This window comes from Homarus americanus, unplaced genomic scaffold (assembly GCF_018991925.1).
Source record: "Homarus americanus isolate GMGI-L3 unplaced genomic scaffold, GMGI_Hamer_2.0 scaffold53496, whole genome shotgun sequence".
Lineage (NCBI taxonomy): Eukaryota > Metazoa > Arthropoda > Malacostraca > Decapoda > Nephropidae > Homarus > Homarus americanus.
In genome coordinates, this window is record NW_024742304.1 from 24757 (window position 1) to 33008 (window position 8252).

Consider the following 8252-nt stretch of genomic DNA (forward strand, 5'->3'; position numbering starts at 1 on the left):
AGGAAAGGTCTTCATAGAGCTTTCAGTGAGTCAGCAGGAAAGGCCTTCATAGAGCTTTCAGTGAGTCAGCAGGAAAGGCCTTCATAGAGCTTTCAGTGAGTCAGCAGGAAAGGCCTTCATAGAGCTGTCAGTTAATCAGGTATACAGCTAAAATCACCTTATAAAATCTCTAGCTGTCGGTGTATGAGTGTGGCCGTTGTACCTCAGAGCCAGCCAACCACACCGCCTCTTTGATGAAAATACCTGGCGAACCTTTCCGACACAATCAGCAGGTGTCATCAGCCATAACCAGACCTTTAGCACCCACCACCTACCTCGCCCACCGTCATTACAGCAGAGGGCACTTGTGGGGTCAGGGAGGGAGGCGAGGTGGACTGAGATGAGATCGTGTGGGTCATTAGTATAGGTGGGTCAGTCAGTAATTGGGTTTTTGATGTGGGTATGTGGATGTTTAGGTTGTTTGATATGTGACTGTGTGGATAGATTGATAGATATATGTGGTGTGTATATGTTTGGTTGGTTGGTGGGAGTGAGGGTGGGTTCGTGGGTGGTTGGTTGGTGGTAGTGAGGGTGGGTTCATGGGTGGTTGGTTGGTGGGTGGAGGGTGGGTTCATGGGTGGTTGGTTGGTGGGAGTGAGGGTGGGTTCATGGGTGGTTGGTTGGTGGGAGTGAGGGTGGGTTCATGGGTGGTTGGTTGGTGGGAGTGAGGGTGGGTTCATGGGTGGTTGGTTGGTGGGAGTGAGGGTGGGTTCATGGGTGGTTGGTTGGTGGGAGTGAGGGTGGGTTCATGGGTGGTTGGTTGGTGGGAGTGAGGGTGGGTTCATGGGTGGTTGGTTGGTGGGAGGTGATGGGTGGTTGGCTGAGGGAGGGTGGGTTCATGGGGTGGTGGTTGGTTGGTTGGTGGGGGAGCGAGGGTGGGTTCATGAGTGGTTGGTTGGTGGGAGTGAGGGTGGGTTCATGGGTGGTTGGTTGGTGGGAGTTTGAGTAAGTTCGCAGGGATCCAGGGTGTCAGGTTGTCGGGGTCTTGCAGCTGTTTATGAAGCACTGCGGGGCGAAGGTGAGCCAGAGACGAGGAATTAGAACATGGCCACGAGTCGGAGGGCTGCAGAGGTACAGTGTAAACCAGAATAACATCCATTGGGGGAAAACTGTAGGTGATGTTAAGTATTCTCCAGACTCCTCCTCCTCCTCCTCCTCCATCAACTCTTCCTCATCCTCCTTATTCCTCATCATCCGTGTGTTCTCGTCCTCCTCCTCTGAGCCGTGTCTACGTAAAAAATAAAAGAATCGTAATACACAGTAGAATGAAAATACAAAATTCAGAGAATGTGGCCTTCTGTCAGCTGGTGTTCACAAAAGGTCTCGGTAACAAACAAACAAGTCTTGGTGTTTAGCTGAGGAAACAAAAATCAGGTGACTTGAGCGACTGCTGTGTCAAAACACGAAAAGAAGCAAAAAGACGCGAAACGAAGAGTAAATGGAGGTGAAAAGTACTAGAGCTTTGTGGTGAACGTGGGAACACAGCGAGCGGTGGAGAGTGAGAAGGACAGCACAGAAGGAAATAGGGTACGAGGAGACACGTGATCGCTGGTCCTTGAGGTAAGTGCTGGCAGTCACTGGGGGTCAAGAAGGACTGTTGAGGGTTCACGTTCCTGAAGCGTGTGAGACTCAGCGAGCAGAATGTTCGTCTGGTCAGGATTCTCACACACATGATACGAGAGCGCATCTTATATACTCACTTAACCGACAATACGAATATTCTTGCAAACTGGCACAGACTTTACGCTGAGACTATCGTAAATACAGGTGGTCTGTCATTTCCAGTTACGGAGAAGAAATGAACTTAAGAATCACTGAGTGCGTGGGAGTTAAGACCGCGAGGATAGACTGTGTATAATGTCTTCTCGTAAAAAAATATTATATTTTGATAGTTTTTGTAAACTTGAGTTGCGTGTGTTCTCTGATGCTCATTATTTTAAGGATACAGAAAACAAAACAATATCTGGTGTGTTTGTCGCGCTGTGTGGAGGAAATGTTTCATGATTTACGAAAGTACACACACAGCATTTACTGAACTATAGAGCCGTACTGGTGAGCGCGAGAGAGTTGATGGGTAGCTTACATCACCTGCTGCTCGCCTCACCTGTTGCTTGCCTCGCCTCACCTGTTGCTTGCCTCGCCTCACCTGTTGCTTGCCTCTCCTCACCTGTTGCTCGTCTCGCCACACCTGTTGCTCGCCTCGCCACACCTGCTGCTCGCCTCGCCACACCTGCTGCTCGCCTCGCCTCTCCTGTTGCTTTGTCTCTCCTCACCTGTTGCTTGCCGCGCCTCACCTGCTGCTCGCCTCGCCACATCTGTTGCTTGCCTCGCCACATCTGTTGCTCGCCTCGCCTCTCCTGTTACTTTGTCTCGCCTCGCCTGTTGCTTGCCTCGCCTCACCTGTTGCTCGCCTGGCCACACCTGTTGCTTGCCTCGCCTCTCCCGTTGCTTTGCCTCGCCTCACCTGTTGCTCGCCTCGCCACACCTTCTGCTCGCATCACCTCACCTGTTTCTAGCCTCACTTCACCTGTTCCTCTCCTCACCTCTGACCTATTGCTACCCATACTACCTACACATTGTTTACTTCTTCAAAGAAACTTGTCCTGTCGGGGAACTATGAAACAGCCTTAACTCTCGTATACCTCAGGTGAACGACAGGAAATATTATACCTCACTTGGACAAACAGTAAACGACTCTGAAAGATAAAACTGTAAGACGTATTAAAATGAATATCTTATCAGGTGAGATGATAACAAAAAAGATATACTACATTAAGGGAGTAAATTAGTAGATGACGTAGAAACCCTAAAGATAAAAGTTGAAATTTATGGATTGTGTCTGGCGTGAGATACCGTGAGGCGATGGACTAACTTGGGGTAATTGATGACGAGAACATGAAAGGGGACTTGGGATGTTTTACTAAAGGTTTATCCTGATTTATCCTGGAAGAAATATACCCAAAATAACTAAGCGATTCTCCACCTCACCCACCCCTCTCATCTCTCTCATCCCACTCACTCCCCCCCACCTTCTCCCTTTCACACCCTCAGCTTACCCCTCTCACTTATCTTACCGCCCTCACTCTACCTCATCCTCCTCATTCCTCTCACTCCACCATTTCCTCGCCCCTTTCACGTACTGTATACCTTACCTGCTCTCATTCTCCTCTTCCATCTCATCCCTCACGCCTACCACACCCCCCTCACCCCCTCATCCTTCTTGCCAACCTTCCCTTCCTCACCCTACTTCCATCCCCTTTCATCCTCTCTAACGTCCCTAACTAGTAAGACATCGTCTGTCCTTACCTAACCTAACCTAACCTAACCTAACCTAACCTAATGTAACATAATGGCTTGATATAGAAATAAGGATTAGAACGTAGACCAGTAGGCCTAGTTCCTTCTTTGCCCCAATTCCAATAGAAACCAGTCTTAAAGTGTCCAATTCCTTATATGTCCCAATTTCAATGGTTAGGTTAGGTTAGGGGTGTATTAGCACTGGAGCCAGTTTGACCCGCACACTGACGAAGTTATAGGTCAGTCAGTCAGGTTCAATGTGTGAGGTCAAGATCACTGGTAAAGTTACCTCGCTCATATCTTACACCTGAGATTTTGTTCTGTTTCATTATCACAGCAGTTGCTTTACTTAAGAAAGCGCTATGATAAAGTACGAAATAACATAACACTTATATTGAGAATCTACCTTAACTAGACACAACCATAGTCCTTCAAAAACTTTAGGAGACAAGATTAAAGTCTCGGAACCTTTATGAATCCTGACACTGTTTTCCGGTACATATTTCGCCTTCAAAATGTGCTATGTTAACTTCTGAAGTGGAGGAAAACTCTGGCGTGAGGTGATGTAAAAGACGAAACAACACGTTAGTGTATTAGTCGAGGGACAAAACATATGGTCTGGTTCGAAGGCGTGTCCTCCACGAGTTGTATAACCTGTCCAAATGAACCGGAAAGTCAGATTCAACTTGTGCAAATACCTTAAATTATCACCTGACTAAAACAGACACAAGTAGTAGTACGTTCAGTGTACTACACCGACCCGCAGTTCGCGCCACGTGGAGACGTAGGGGAGGGTGACGGTGTACTGTGCAATATATATGTTTTATGGTAGACTTGATGAGACTCTTACAGATGGCTGGGCTGTGTAGTTTCCTTAATTGTTGAGCCACGTATTAATTCCTCAACAGTTGTGTAGTTTAGTGTAAGGAGAATTTTTGATGTCCTTTACCTGTTGCATCTATACTTGTTACCTCCTTTCTGCTTCTCTTAGCTAACTTAAGTTATAGCTAAATATGGAGACGTGTGAATTCGCCAGTTTACAAGACCATCGGAGGTTTCGGGGTCTTCATCATCTTTTTGTATGGAATACACTGCACTGTGTGTGTGTGTGTGCGCGCGTGCGTGCGTGCGTGCGTGCTTGCTCTCTCTCCTTATGAACTTCCTCAACAGATTTGGTGTTAGTACACTAAACACCAGTGGTGTGTCCAGGACATTTTGGATGGGGTGGCCAAGGTGGGGCACAGACCCGGTGTCGGGGAGAGGACAGGGCATATAAAATTTCAAAAGAATGCTAGGTAATGGAAATGCGTAAATACGGTGGTTCAATTAATGTAATGCTTCAAGTTAAGGTTTGTACATCTTCCTATGGAAATATTTCATACATCAATTTCAAAACTTATGACATTATCTATTTCCATGTTTGAACTCAAGGCCAGGATGATATATTAAGAAAATGAGCAGACAACACAACACTTATTTCACTTCAAAGTGTCTTATATAACTGTGAGGTAAAATTACTAGAACAGTACCAACTTAACCTAGTGAAGAATAAAGATAACTCAAGATGCATCTGCTGTTCAGTTTTCCACCTATCATATTTTCAGAGAATGAAAAATGCATTTTAGCGATTTAAACAACCCTAATCCCAACCAGTAATGTCCAAATGAGGTCACACCACAGTAACCTAATAACCATCTTAGAGTAATAAGGATACATGGTAAGGTAATAATCCACTTAACTCCGTTTATTGAATATAATACAAATGAAATATAAATTAAATTTCAATTATATAAGGAACATTGTTCAAAATCACACTGTAATACAGGAGCACAAAAAAGAACCTAACATCCACATCCACATCAAGTTCAACCCTTATACTGCAGCTGTATACACCTTTAGAACCGCTGAGTTCGCCTGTTCTTGTGCTGGATAGAGAACATTTTAATAAACTCGTCCATGCCTAATGACCTATCTCTTCTAGCCTCAATGGTGAGAACACCCAGGTTACTCAGTCTGCTGTCCGCTTTAGTTGTGCGCAAAAGGCTCTTTATGAGTTGAAGAGCTAAGAAGCTGCGCTCACCGGCAGCGCTGCTTACTGGGATGGCCAAAGCAATCCTGCATAGACGAAACAGTTCATCAAAGACCTCTTAGTAGGGCTCTAGGAACACCGATAACTGTATTACACTGGACAGCTTCTGCATTCCACTTTGAACTTTCCTTTACGAAATCCTCTTTGATTGGTGCAGCTTATGACTGAGAACTTCAACATCACACTCAGATCTCTGCAAAGCGAAATACAGCTTCCTCCTCCAAGAAACTCTTGCATGTATTCCTTTCATAATGTCACACTTTGGTTTAGAGAAGTATCTCTGTAACTCACACACAATGGTGTCCACGATGGGGTAGAATATCCTCCTCCTGAAGCTGTTTGTCACCAACATTACACCTCCGCTGACCTATTGTGGATGTTACAATAGAACCACCCAGTCTGCAGTTGACTTTTTGTAACCTCTTCTCAGCATTTTCAACAGCACCATTGCAGTGCTTAGCAGTGTCTACAATGCCTTTCCATAGCTCCTCAACAAATGACTCGTTCCTGTACTCCTGAATTGTATCCTGAAGTGCTTCAATCAAATCCACCGCCTTAGCTATGTCAGGCGAAGGTGATTGTAGCATGTCGGATAGCAACTTAGTATCCCCAAGGAGTTTTGGAAAAGTTGCAAGAAGACCAAAAAATGTGAGGTCTATTTGTGTAAGGAAACCTCGAGCTTCTACAGATCTGTCTCCACTGTTTTCAAGGTCTATCTCATGCAGAACATGTAATATAGCTGGTAATCTAACCATTAGAATCCTGCAAGCCAAGTACCTACATGCCCACCTGGTGTACAAGCCAAGTACCTACATGGCCACCTGGTGTACAAGCCAAGTACCTACATGGCCACCTGGTGTACAAGCCAAGTACCTACATGGCCACCTGGTGTACAAGCCAAGTACCTACATGCCCACCTGGTGTACAAGCCAAGTACCTACATGTCTACCTGGCGTCACTAAGTTTTTGCAATTCCCTCTGAGCATCCATCCACTTCTGGTGCACATAGGACCCTGTCATGTACACGTAGAGCTTCTGAAGCAGTGAAAAAAAGCATTCGGCCTCATGATCTGACTTCACAGTGTCAACTAGCACCCGGTTAATGCAGTGTGCATTAGAGTGTACATATTCTGGCTGCCACTCCAAGGTGTTTCCCACTCATTACTGCTGCCCCATCATAACTTTGCCCAACGTGATTGGATCTATACTCTAGCCCATACCTTTCTAGGCAGTGGATGATCTCGTCTGTTAGTGCTTCAACATTTAAAAGTGTGGCTTGTTTGAATTCTAGGAAGCTTTCCTGCACGGCCCCATTATAATAGTACCTAACTACCAGTGACAGCTGTTCTTTTTCTTTAGGTCTTTTGTTTCGTCAGCAATAACAGAGAACACTTCACTTTTCTTTACTGCCTTACTTATAGTGTCCCGCGTCATATTTGCCAAACATTCTAGAATTTCATTCTGTATTATATTGCTAATATATTTATCAATACCACTGGCCTTCATTTTTTCCCTACCACTGAGTTATGCTTTGTAATCATTTCCAAAATTGCTAAAAAGTTTCCCATGTTTAAGTTGTCATCTGTCACACATCTCACCACTTCTGAGTGGGGGCCACTGGGGTGGCTAATCAGATTTCATGGGGGGGCCGTGGCCACCCCAGGCAACCCCCTGTACACACCACTGCTGAACACCTCAACGAAGATCATCCAAAGAAAAAACTACCAAATAAATTAACTGAATATTTCTACAACTTTTGGGGATAATTTGATGAGTTTAATGATATTCGGTAAATTGGACTGATGGTGACCGTTTACTAATGGATATAGTTAGGAAAAGTACGGTAGAGGTCCAGGAAAATTTACGATCCGAGTTTTTTGGCAAAAAGTTTGTGATGCAAAATGTGTTCAGTTCGGTGTTTACATGATGGCAAGGAGGGAGGGAGAGAAGGGGGGGGGGTAGGTGGTGGTAACTTGAGGAGCACCTTCCTGTCATGCACTGTTACATGATGCCAGGAAGGGGGTGTAGGAGGAAGAGGAGGGGGGGGGGAGGGTGGACACATGAGGAGCACCTTCCTGGTCAAGCGCTGAGAGGAGACACAAGGGGGCTGTGACTTGCTACACACCACTCACCACACATTACTAAACCTGACCTATAAGCTTAACTTTCATTAGACAGGAAGTTTGAAAATTTTCATACATACATACATACATCTGACCGAGCGTAAGAAACCTTTGTAGTAATCAATAAAAGCCGTAATATTAGAGTGTTGACTAGTAAGTGGAGTGAACAAGACGAGCAACTATCTACAGTAGATCGACCTACGACACCTACTGAGTTTCAAGTTTTTTGGGAATCTATGTTTGCTTAGGTAAATACGCGAAGTACCTGAACGGCTAATGACGAGTTTCCCACCATTCCATCTCTGGTCACGTGTACCCGTGAGCAAGTGGCGTCTCCCAAGAATATAATAATGGAAGAAACTGCAGCGGACCTATTGGCCCATTCTGGACACCTTCAATTACACCAAACCCCTATGGCCCATATATCTGTCCAACCTATATTTGAAGCTACCCAGCATGTTCGAGTTAATTATGAAGTTCGATAACTTGTTCTACTCATTCAGTACTATATTTGTGAACCAGTGTTTACCTATCTCGCACCTAAACCACTCATGGCATGGCCCCCCTCCGCTCATCCGATGATAACTCTCCAATTAAAGAAGAAGGCATCAGTCAGCTCTGGAAGGAGCACTACTATTCGCTGTTCAACCAAAACACCGATGTGAATGTTCTGACCATCCAGCAGGTCCCTCAGCACCCAGAGC